This window comes from Callorhinchus milii, unplaced genomic scaffold (genome assembly GCF_018977255.1).
Source record: "Callorhinchus milii isolate IMCB2004 unplaced genomic scaffold, IMCB_Cmil_1.0 Scaffold2, whole genome shotgun sequence".
Taxonomy (NCBI): Eukaryota; Metazoa; Chordata; class Chondrichthyes; order Chimaeriformes; family Callorhinchidae; genus Callorhinchus; species Callorhinchus milii.
The window spans coordinates 63,506,247-63,519,126 of record NW_024704743.1 but is presented as its reverse complement, the minus strand read 5'-3'; the positions used below and the strand labels follow the sequence as shown (position 1 = coordinate 63,519,126).

General features: G+C 44.1%; 1 protein-coding gene across 1 annotated transcript in view; it reads left to right on the top strand.

Moving 5' to 3' along the window:
* Positions 1 to 12,880, top strand: part of LOC103181212 (band 4.1-like protein 4B) — a 64,514-nt gene that overhangs the window by 39,412 nt on the left and 12,222 nt on the right. The window lies entirely within an intron of this gene.

Sequence of the window (12,880 nt, the reverse complement as noted above, 5' to 3'; positions counted from 1 at the left end):
AAGGCATTCTGGGATAAAAATTTGGTTCAGTTATGCTTAGCGCCTTTGATAATGTGTGACTATAAATGGGATATCCCATCAGTAGCCAACATCACCAAATACATATAGCAATGATATATGTATATAGGTGCATGGTGCATGTGTGTGTATATATATCATCGGCAGTCAGGCCTTCAGCCTCTCTGACCCAATCCTTTGGAACTCCATCCACAGCCCCTTTGCCTTGCTCCCTTCCTTGCCTCCTTCAACTCCTCCTTCGGTCACCCTCCTACCCGTACCTTTCCCTGCCCTCCACCACCATGATCCCAACCCCCAGCTCGGGTCCAAATCCCTGACTGTGCATTGCCTTGGGAGTCCTCCCGACGTGAAAAGCGCTATACAAATGTAATTTGTTGGCGAAAGGAATTTCTGCCCGTGTATTTTCTAATGTACTTTGGCATCATAAACAATTTGTAGTGTCTTAATATCTCCAAGATAACGGTTCCTCTCCGGATCCCTATATCACATGTCATGTGATGTAGCAGATGGTAAAAGCTGTAACTATTCACTACTTTTTCAGTTTGAAGGGGAAAAGATTCAAGTCTTTGTGAGTCATGTTAATGGTAAAAAGAAAATCACAAAAGTAAAGTTTATTTTTAAAAAAACTCAGCTGCCAAAGGTGACAACTGAGACATCAAACACTAAACGAGTTAGAGGAAAATATCTCGGCATTATTCTCAAAAGCACTTTTCTCAGCAGGGTATAACAACCACCATTTAGCAGCCAAACGAAAGCACATCCATTTAAAGAGTTGGCAGTGAGATTTCAGTCGTGAGTGGAGGGACTAGTACATAACTATGTAAAAGCTGCATATTGTGCAGGATGATTTTGTCATGCTGTTCAGCCTGAACGCTCCGCTATTTATAATTTAACCTTTTTCTTTAGGAAATGCAGTGCTTTCATATTCTATTATACGATAACTCGTGCTTCCATGATGAATTTTGCTAAATTATTTGCTTTAATTTTTTGTGGGAAGATAGAGAAACACAAAGGAATGTAATATTCTCTTCCCTCTCTTTTCCCCCTCCATGGGTCAGTGACAAGTGAACTATACAGAACACAAAGTCATGGGATTGATCGTTTGTTCACATTGAGTTAGCTGGTCACAACTAAGGTGATAAGAGTTTGAAAATAGCCTCAACACCTCTGGACTGTGGAGAGGAGAAATTAGCTATAGTTTCCACTCTTAATGACTGAAGTGAATCATAGTGGAAAGTGTGTACGTGTATAGCATTGGGTAAAGAGAGGATATGGTTGGCTCAAAGCCACTCACAGCTGACTGGCATGCCAGTGCTCACAGTCTAGACTTGCCCATGACAGGTATCGGAGAAAGATATTTTTGTAGCACCTGATCTTGTCAAAACATTGTAAAACCCTTTACAATAATTATTGTCAAGTTCAGAGACTGTTTTTCTATGCAAACATAATAGCTATTTTGTCCACAGCAAGGTTCCACGAAGAATCATAAGTTTAATGACTAATTTTATCTGATTAACCAGGTCACTTTGAAATCCAAAACACAAGGATATGGACTTCCTTGTATCCAACATCAATGCCATGCACATGTCCATTTTAATAACAACAACAACAAAATTATATTCGTAGAGCGCCTTTCACGTTGGGAAGACGTCCCAAGGTGCTGGACAATCAGTGTTTCAGACACAAGCAGGGGGTCAGGATCAGGGGGGTGGAGGACGGGGGGAACGAGGGTGACTGAAGGTACAGTCGAAGAGGAGAATCTTGAGATGGGTCTTGAATGAGGCAAGGGAGGGGGTGAGGCGGTGGGACTGCAGGATGGAGTTCCAAAGGGTGGGGGCAGATGGCCCACCTGCCAATGGTTGGTCAGGTGAGGCGGGGAACGTGAAGCAGGCCAGAGCCTGCTGAGCAGAAAGAGCGGACAAGTTGGTAAGGGGCTACGAGGTCACAGAGGTAGGGGTGGAGCAAGGCCATGGAGGCCTTTGAAAGTGAGGACCAGGATATTGAACTGTATCCTCTGTGATGAGAGATGCGTAGAAGTATGGAATGGTCAACAGTGTTGAAGGCAGCAGAGAGGTCGAGGAGGACAAGGAGACACAGAGAGCCCTGGTCACAGATGTTCAGAATGTCATTGGTGACTTTGACCAGGGCTTTTTCCATGCTGTGGGCAGCATGGAAACCCGATTGGTGGGGTTCAAAGACGGAATGGCGGGAGAGGAAAGAGCAAAGCTGGGACACAACAACTTGTTCCAGGCCTTGGAGAGGAATGGGAGGTTGGAGATGGGGCGATAAATGGAGAGTAGAGATGGGTCCAGAGAAGGTTTTTTGAGGATGGAGGTGATGGCAGCTGTTTTTAGGGGGGTGGGAACAGTGCCAGTGGATAAGAAGTGGTAGAGGTTGATGGTTTTAAGTATTACGAGGTGACTTATTTATTATTAAGTTTAGCCACACCCTTCCTTTTTGACCTTCTCCATCCTTACTACCCTCTTAATCCCTCAGTTCACTCCTCTCTCATCACCACTCATGAAACCGACCACCTCTTCCCTCGACCCCATCCCTACCCATCTACTTACCTCCCAGCTCTACCTCCTTGCCCCTCTACTCACAGACATCATAAACCTCTCTCTGTCCACTGGTACCATTCCCACTGCTTTAAAAATGGCTGTCATCCTTAAAAAAAACTCCCTGGACCCATTCCTGCTCTCAAACTACCGCCCCCATCTCCAACCTCCCTTTCCTCTCCAAGGTCCTGGAATGAGTCGTTGCTACACAACTTCGCTCCTTCCTCTCCCGCCAATCCCTTCACGAACCCCTCCAATCGGGTTTCCGTGCTGCCCACAGCACAGAAACAGCTCTGGTCAAAGTGACAAATGACATTCTGTCCATCTGCAAACAGGGCTCTCTCTGCCTCCTCGTCCTCCTTGACCTCTCTGCTGCCTTCGACACCGTTGACCATGCTATACTCATCCACCGCCTCTCCTCTCACCTCAGCCTTCACGATTCTGTCCTTGAATGGTTCAGATCATATCTCTCACACCATCTCTACTACATCTCCACAAACGGTTTCTCCTCTAGCCCCCGCACACTCTCTTGCGGTGTTCCTCAGGGGTCTGTCCTTGACCCTCTCCTCTTTAGTATCTACATGCTCCCTCTTGGTGACATCATCCGCAGACATGGGGTCAACTTCCACATGTATATGGATGACACCCAACTCTACCTCTCTGCCTCCACCCTAAACGCCAGGACCACTGCTGTGCTGAGAGAATGTCTGTCAGACATCAAGTCCTGAATGAGAGCTAACTTTCTTCAGTTGAACATCAACAAGACCGCGGCTCTCCTGAATGGCTCCCGTCAGTGCCTCCACACCTCAGGCATTGACAGCATCACCATCCATGGTTGCACACTCCACCTTGGGCCTGCTATACCTTGTGGCAGAACGTTTGAAACACTTTGCCCCTTCCTTCTGGACCTCGCTCCCTGAATCCCTCTACCCTTTCCCTTGCTATTTATTTTTTTAAACAAAAATCCTGAAAACTTGTGCCTCTAGTCAACTCTCTTCTTCTCTTCCCCCAACCTCCCTATGTGGTGTCTAGTAGCAACTCTATAAGGCCTTTTCAGACATCTCCCTATATAAATGTTTATAAAGGCACTATATAAATGCACGTTTTTGTAGTTTATTCCACTGCTGCTACTTTTTCCTGATAGTTTTCACCAGCGATTGGAATGTGAAATTGATGAATAATATCGCTGATTGGAAAATACAGATGAGAAATATGAGACCTCCAGACCCACTATTCCATGAGGTGAATAGTGTACTTCTTTCTGGTAGTACAATGCAGAAAATGTCGGGTAATTTAATATGCATACTGTAGCACAATTCTGTATACTGTAGAAATAGTTTTGATCAAACACTATACCTGCTTTTTAAAACAGTAGAGTCTAAAATGCCTTCATCCTGCAATGTCCTTTACGAAATCACAAATGTGAAATAATAGATTATATTTATGACATTGCATTGATATTACTAAAAGTTCATTTCTGAACTTCATTATTACTGCAGACTTGCTTCTTTTCTCTGCACAACAAATTCAGGCATAAATTCTGGTAATCAGTGCAGAGTTCGTCTTCCTGAAGCTGGTTGAGCGAGGTCCCATCTGCCTGTTCAGATGGAAGTTGAAGATCCCATCGCACTATTCGAAAAGAGAAGGGAGTTTCTCCCGGTGTCCTGGCCAACAATCCCCCAGATAAAATTGTTCATTCAGTCTATAGCCATTTGTGGGATATTGCTGTCCTCAAATTGACTGCCAAGTTTATCTACAAAGTATACAATCACTACACTTTACAGTAAACCCTTACATGAAAGGCACTATATCAAAGGCAATGATTTTTATCCTTAAGCAACTGCACTGCCAGCACAACGAGATAGTGAAATGCCCAGTATGCTGTGAGAAACACTCCAGCAGTCTGAACAGACTCAGATAGTCCTTGAATAAAGGAGCCTGCCCAACCAATTTGGGTCATCTGGACTAACGCTGATTATGATTTCTATGAGGCTGAACTAGTTGTAAACAAGGCTAGAAACAACATTCATCTTGATCTATTCTTTGTAAGTTTACTTTGTAACTTACATTTATAAAACATAGTATTTGATTTTTTATGGATTGGACAGTTGAGTGCTCAAGGTCAGAAGTTACCTTTATTACTCCTTCTGCTAAGACCCTCATCCTCTGTGCCAAACAATGGTATCGTTCACAGAGATCTTAATCAGAATATTTACTAAACAATCTCCGATAAGTTTCCTGGATAACCTGAACCATGTGAACAGTGAAAACTACTTCGTACTTTCTTAAAGTCAGTTTGAGAATCCTCTAACTGGTGAAGTTATGACACAGATGGTTTAATTCACCACGTGTCACAAGCTTAGGGTTGAACATATTTGTATTTAGTACATTTTGAAGTCCTTTACAACAACAACAAAATTTCATTTGATTAGCGCCTTTCAGTCGAAGAGGAGGGTCTTGAGATGGGTCTTGAAGGAGGCAAGGGAGGGGGCGAGGCAGAGGGACTGCGGGATGGAGTTCCAGAGGGTGGGGGCAGAGTGGCAGAAAGCTCGCCTGCCAATGGTGGGGTAGGCGAAGCAGGGGACGTGAAGCAGGCTGGAACCCGCTGACCGGAAGTAGCGGGCAGGATGGTGGGGAGTTAGGAGGTCGCAGAGGTAGGGGGGGACCAAGACCATAGAGGGGGTTGAAAGTGAGGACCAGGATCTTGAACTGTATTCTCTGAGTGATGGGAAGCCAGTGGAGTCGGGCGAGGATGGGGGTGATAGGGTCATGGAGCCTAGTACGGGAGAGGACACGGGCTGCAGAGTTCTGGATAATCTGCAGCCTATGGAGGGAGGAGTTGGGGAGGCCGACAAGCGAGGTTTTGCATTGTCAAGCCTGGATGTTATGAATGCGTGTATGAAAGTTTCGGTGGCCTGCAGTGTGAGACAGTGTCAGAGCCGGGTGATGTTTTGGAGGTGGGGGAAGGCAGAGCAGGTCATGGCATGGATGCGGGGTAGAAAGGATAGTTGAGGGTCAAACAAGACCCCAAGGTATTTTTGCCAGGAACAGAGAAGCACTAATAGGTTGAATGTCCCATTTGAGAAAGTTGGTGCACTTGATATCCTTCTATAATATCAACTATAGCATATTTTCATTACAGTTTGATGCAAGATGAGTCCAGCACCATAGGCCATACTCTCCTTTCTGATGAACAGTTTGCAACAAAATTCTGTGCAGCAAAAAAAGGAAACCTGGAGTGAAAAATTCCTCATAGGTCAAAGAGTGACAATAGGGTTGAAAAAATAATTGTTGAAAAATTGCAGAAAAACAGCTTCCAAATTAACAACAACAACAAGATTCCATTTATTGAGCGCCTTTCACGTCGGGAGGATATCCCAAGGCGCTGTAAATTAAGACTAAGTTTAAGGCTGTTTTCCAAAAACTCAATACAATTTTAAATTTTAACATAATAAGTTTCAAGACTAAGAATTACAAGGGTTTCAGATTTCTCATTTTACTCTCAAATAGCACAAAATATAATGAAAGGCATAATCCAAACCTTCTGTGCTATTGAATCTATGAACTAGCATAAGCCAAAGATGGCTTTTATTTTACACAATGGTCAACAGTTTTTGGTAAATTAATTATAAAGTTACATCAAACAAGCATTTCCTACAATACAGTATTTCACAATTGCATCAGCCTGTCCTCTCTGGTGGCATCTCTTTTGACCAACTAGAAATTGCAGTGAATCAATCTTAATGGACGAGATACTGTGCGCAATCTGTATCCGTCCCTGGCTGTGATCTCTTTTGGCAGGATTTTGACACAGATGGTATCATTCACCATGTGTCACAAACCTAGGTTGGAACATCCTGCAAGTAAAATTTAGTATTGAGTACATTTTGAAGTCCTTTTGGGCACATGTACTCTTCAAGAGGAATATTCTTTCAGCTCTAGTTTGCCATCCAATCTAAATTGTTACAATGAGTATTGGCCAGGAAAGGAGAAACACTACTAGGTTAAACACCCCACAAGAGTGCTTTGATCTACTTGATATCATCCTTCCACAATGCCAACCCTTGCATCTTTTCACTGCAATTTGAACCTGCTTCTTAAATGAGTCCATTGCCATGGGAATTACTCTCCTTCCCAATTAATAGTTTCCGTTGTTAATCACCTTCTGTATGACAAAATTCTTTCTAGTGTCTGTTCTAAACTTCTCCTTCACAGCCTTAAAGCTGTGTTTTCTTGTCCCGCTCTTTTGACTGAGCTGAAAATATTACTCTTTATTTATTCTATCTGCTCCAATGAATTTATCTGCAAGATCTCCTCTGAAAAGTCTTTTTGGTTAGGATGAAGAGCTCCTTTAGGAATTGGGTCTCTGTGCAAGACTTTATGTAGTACTCAACATGCAGACTGATCAAAGCACTGTACACATAAACATGATCGGAACTAAAATGATTTAGAAATGTAGTCGAGGATCGTGTTTTCTTTGTTCTTTTTTTGCTACCTCAAACTGTTAGGATATAATGAGTTAGGATATGCTAACACCCCAAGTTGTCTTCCTCTTGGGAAGTTCTGAACCATCCCAGGAGTACATGAGCCGTTTTTACCTCCAGTAAGAAGACCTTGTACTTTCTACGACAATACCTCACTTCATAAACTGCCAAAACACTTGTCCACATTTTTGTCACCTATCAGCTGTACCACTCAAACGTCCTCCTCACCGGTCTCCCATTCTCCACTATTCACAAAATTCAACTCATCCAAAACTCTGCTGCCCACATTCTCACCCACACTAAACTCCGTACCCCGATTACCCCAGTCTTTGCCAAACTCCACTGGCTCACTGTCACAAAGCGGATCGACTTCAAGATCCTCACTTTAGTGTTTAAATCTCTCCACACCTTGGCAGCCCCCTATCTCTCTAACCTCTCCTCTCCTCACAGAATTACACACTGCCTCCGCTCTACTGGCTCCGGCCTCCTCCTTGTCCCTCAAATCCTCTGCTCCACCATCAGTGGCCGTGCCTTCAGCCACTACGCCCCGAAACTATGGAACTACCTCCATCAATCCCTTCACCTTGCCCCCTCTTTCTCCATTTACAGATTGCACCTGAAGACCTTCCTCTTCGACTGTGGCTATGGTCACCTTCCCCCTTCCCTGGCTCGGCATCGGGCTCCGCCATTGTTAAGCGCGGTGGGACGCCACCTAGTGTGGAGAGTGCTATATAAATGCAAGTTGTTGTTGTATGCTTCTATATTAAACTTCATTTGCCAATGATCAGCCCAGTTACATTCCCTGTCCAGCTCTCTTTTAAGATCTTGGCTGTCTCCTCTCATTGTCCCATTTGCCCACTCCCGGTTCAGTGTCATCTGCACATGTAATGCCCTGCACGAAGTCTGTGAATCCAGATCATTTATATAAGATCTCATGCAGGACCTAACCCAGCTTGTTCATTTTACACCTCAATCTAGTTTTGGCTGATACCCAATATCACTTGAAAGCATTCAGTAAGACACCAGTTGGCATGTCTGCGTGCTATTTTTCTGTACCAAAACAGCAATTTGTTAGCAAGTTAAAAGGAATGCCAAACACAAGAACTAGTTCTCTGACCGGACTAATTTGAATAATCTTAATCTGAAAGTTGCTATCTCCATCTGCCATTCAAAAGATCCAGGTTTCATTTGGGCTCGGGTCAAGCAGATGATACATAGAGCTGCAGATCTCCACTTGCTGTCCAAGCAACTCAATACAGTGAAGCATTGTTATAACACAGCGGTTGGGATCTATAAAATCAGCCTAGATAAAACCGAGGCACAATAGCCAGGTGCACACCAGCCGCTTCCCGCGGTAAAAGAAAATGGATGATTTCTGGGTCATCAGGTCACCATAGACAACACTTCTTGTTTGCTATGCACGTGCAAAATGGTAGCTTAATAACACAGAAATCACCTGCTTTTTAAGCACAGCAAATCAACAGTGCTGTTGACATCACATCTTGCTTTGCATATATACAGCAAATAGGAAGTGGTGACTTGATATTCCAGAAGTTTGCAACTTTCGCATGAAAGTTTGCTGGCACTCAGGAAGTGGATCAGGCTGGCTGCACGCACGCATAGTGAATGGGGCCTACACTGCAGCCACATTGTAACTGAATTTGCACTCTAAAGAAGCGTGTTATAATTGGGCTGCACCGTACATATCAAATATGTTTCTAGCATTAGATACTGTCCCACTGTCCTAATTCATGAGAAGATTGGAGTCGTTGATTGCACTACTTTGGATAAGGAGAAGTTGTTGACACCTTATTTGCTGAAAATTCTTCTGAAGTCCAAGGTCAGCTCCAAAAGCTCCCTTGAAGTGTAGCAACCCAACCAGCTGAATCAAGGTGAGCCACAAGGAACTTAAACTTCTTTCAAAAATCTGATCCTGAAAAAGTCAATGGGATAGTTGGCTTGGTTCTCAAAGATTTGTTAGAACTTTCCGCTCCCTGACTCGCTATTTAAACTTCCTCTTACCAACAGACGCTGTCCTACCTGAGTGGAAAATAGGAAATATCCTATTTCTATGAAGGAAAAATGGTGGAGTCCTATAGCGTATTGGTTAGAGCACTTGCCTCGCAAGTGAGAGGACCTGGGTTCGATTCCTAGGCAGGGTGAAACATTAGGCAAGTTTCCTTACTCCACACGCCTCTGTTTAGCTAGTAGTAAGTAAGAACCATGTTGTTAGTCGATTGGCGGATCGCTTTTCCAGGGGTAATAATCTCTTTAAAAAAAATTGGTCACTTAATCCATGACTGTTTGTGGGACACTGCTGTGCGCAATTGGCTGCAATGTTTCACCCACAAAATATGAAGTCAATTCACTTTACAGTATATTCTGTGAAGCACTTTGAGATGTCTCGTAGACATGATAAAACACTTTTAAATGCAAGGATTATTATCATATATTATAAAATTATACATAATATATAAAACATTGCATCTTGTAACTGCACAGCAATATCATGCTTCCAATCAAAATAAAAAGAAAGGCAATTGAACAGTATAAGAGCCTGATCCTAATATTTCAATCTCAACAATCTGCCAGTCAATTTAGCTTCAGAGCAAATTCTCAATTTCATGCTAGATATTGGAACGACTCTGTCTGCCCAGCACAGAGTAAATCTCAAGACTTTGCCAATTTTTCTGCTTTTAACAGTGTTTTGCCTTCTGACCTCTAGTGGTGTAAATGATGAACTGCTCAAATGCATGACTACATCATGGATCCTGCAGGAAATTTGCTGGCCCAAAATGTGAATATTAACAAATTATCTTTACTAATTACTCTAAGGATTGTTTTACCCCCACTTGAAAGACAAACAGTAGCTAAATCATCGTAGACAATTTGGAGAGTTGATGAACGACACTTTGTCTCAGTTGTGCTTTTTTCCAATGCTTCTGTCTTAATCACACGTCTCTCTTTTTTTCTTGAAACTTTATTCTTGTTGAGAAACTAAGCATGGTTTTAAATAATTCCTTCAACTTACCTCTCCTAAAGACACAGACACTGGGATACTGTTCAACAATTAACAGCAACCCTTAATATTCTTAATAAGTGAGTCCTGGTGATATAACCGCCAAGTCCGATCATGTCCTCACTGAAGTCCACATGTACACCTGCTCCAGCAGGGGTCACTGGATAGTGGCTAGAAACATGACCCAGACTGATTTTGTTCCATTCCCCAGCCCAGAGTGTACAGAATCATTATAGTTATCCAACTGTTCAGATCAGGAATCAAATCTTCTAGTCTTTATAGCTTAATGTTACACACTGGAAATTTTTTAAATACCTTTTTATTCATATTCATATTTTTAAATAGAAAAAATAGGGTTTAGGGAAAGAGCAGAGAAGTGAGTCTGAATGGGTTGCTCTTTTTGAGAGATGGTGCAGACACAATATTATTATACTAATAATAATACTTGCATTTTATATAGCTCCTTATTACATCATCAAAACACAATACATCAACAAAATTACATTTGTAAAGTGCCTTTCACATCGGGAGAACATCCCAAGGCGGGGATCAGGACCTGAGCATGAGAGGGCAGGGTTGGGATGAGGGAGGACAGAGAGGTAGGAGGGCAACTGAAGGCACGGTCAAAAAGGAGGGTCTTGAGTCGGGCCTTGAAGGAGGCAAGGGAGGAGGCAAGGTGAAGGGATTGTGGGATGGAGCTCCCAAGAGTGAGGGTAGAGAGGCTGAAAGCCCGGCCGCCGATGGTAGGGCGGGTCGGGGGGGGAGACATGGGGCAGGCCGGAGCCTGCTGAGCAGAGGGAGTGGACAGGTTGATAGGGGATCAGCAGGTCAGAGATGTAGGAGAGAGGTAGGAGGGGGTAAGGCCATGGAGGGCCTTGAAAGTGAGGACGAGATTTTGAATTCTATCCTCTGAGAGATGGGGAGACAGCGGAGCGGGGCAAGGGTGGGGGTGATGGGGTCACAGAGCCTGGTGCGGGAGAGGACAAGAGTTCTGGATGATCTGCAGCTTGTGGAAGGAAAACTTGGGGAGCCCGAAAGGAGGGAGTTTCTGTAGTTGAGCCTTGAGGTGACGAATGCATGTATGAGGGGTTTGGCGGCCTGAGGAGTGAGGCAGTGGCAGAGTTGGGCAATGTTGTGGAGGTGGGGGAGTGGGGGAAGGCAGAGCAGGTCATGGCATGGATTTGGGGGAGAAAGGACAGTTGCGGGTTGAACAGACGCCCAGGTTCCTGACTGGCTCGGTGTGGCGGAGTGTGCAATCCTGGATGCTGATGCTGTTAATGCCTGAGGTGCTGAGGCGCTGGCACAAGCCAATCAGGAGGGCCTTGGTCTTGCTGACATTCAGCTGTAGAAAGTTGGCTCTCATCCAGGACTTGATGTCAGACAATCTGTCAGGACGTCAGTTGTCCTGGAATCGCGGGTGGAGGCAGAGAGATAGAGTTGGGTGTCATCTGTGTACATGTGGAAGTTGACCCCATGTCTGCAGATGATGTCACCAAGGGGGAGCATGTAGTGGTTCATGAGGAGGGGGCTGAATCCAATAAAAAAACTACATTTGTATAGCTCCTTTCACTTCGGTAGTACGTCCCAATGCGCTAGAAATGTCTTAAAGTGTTTCACAGGATTTACTATAAATTGTAGTGAATGTATTTTCTACATTCAGCATTCAATTTGTGAATCGTAATATCCCACAAACAGCCAAGAAGTTAATGACTAATGTAAGTGGAGCATTGTTAGCTAGGACACTGGGAAAAGCTCCCAGTAGGCTGAATGGCCTCATTTCTTGTTGTAAATGTTATGAATCTATTTTATATAAACAAAAATCAATACTCTTGGGACACTATTGTAAGTCACATTTCTTATAGTAGCTATCGCCCATCAGGAATCATTGGGTTTCACAAGCCTATCACTCCCATCCTCACTTGGCTCTCTTGGTTTACCATCCCTCAGCAGATTTAGTTCAAGATCCTCGTTTTCACCATTAACAACAACAGCAAAAACAACAAAATGACATTTACAAAGCGCCTTTCACGTCGGGAGGACGTCCCAAGGCGCTGGACAGTCAGGGGTCAGGACCCGAGCATGGGGGAGAGGTGCGGTACGGGTGAGGGAAGGCAGAGAAGTGGGAGGGCAACCAAAGGCACAATCAAAGAGGAGGGTCTTGAGACTGGCCTTGAAGGAGGCAAGGGAGGAAGCGAGGCGAAGGAACTGTGGAATGGAGTTCCAAAGTGTGGGGGCAGAGAGGCTGAAAGCTCGGCCACCGATGGTAGGGCGGGAGACATGACGCAGGCCGGAGCCTGATGAACGGAGAGAGCGGGCAGGTTGGTAGGGAGTCAGCAAGTCAGAGAGGTAGGACGGGGCAAGGCCATGGATGGTCTTGAAAGTGAGGACAAGGATCTTGAATTCAATCCTCTGAGGGATGGGGAGCCAGTGGAGTCGGGCGCCTGATAATAATCCCTCAAAAAAATAATAAATTGTTCACTTCAATCCAAGACTGTTTGTGTGACACTGCTGTGCACAATTGGCTGCCCGGTTTCGCCCACAAATATACAATCAATTCACTTTACAGTATATTCTGTGAAGCGATTTGAGACGTCTAGAAGACGTAAAAAGCGCTATATCAAATGCAAAGATTATTTATTATCAAATTCTTTGCCTCAAAGCAGTCTGTATTTTTTAATGCTGTTCTACTTGCATAAATTACACTATATTGCCTGTCCACAGTCACAAATCAGAGTAACCCAGGCAAATAACCTGGACACAGTACAGAGGATCTATAGGGTTGTTGTTTTTGGTTGGATTCA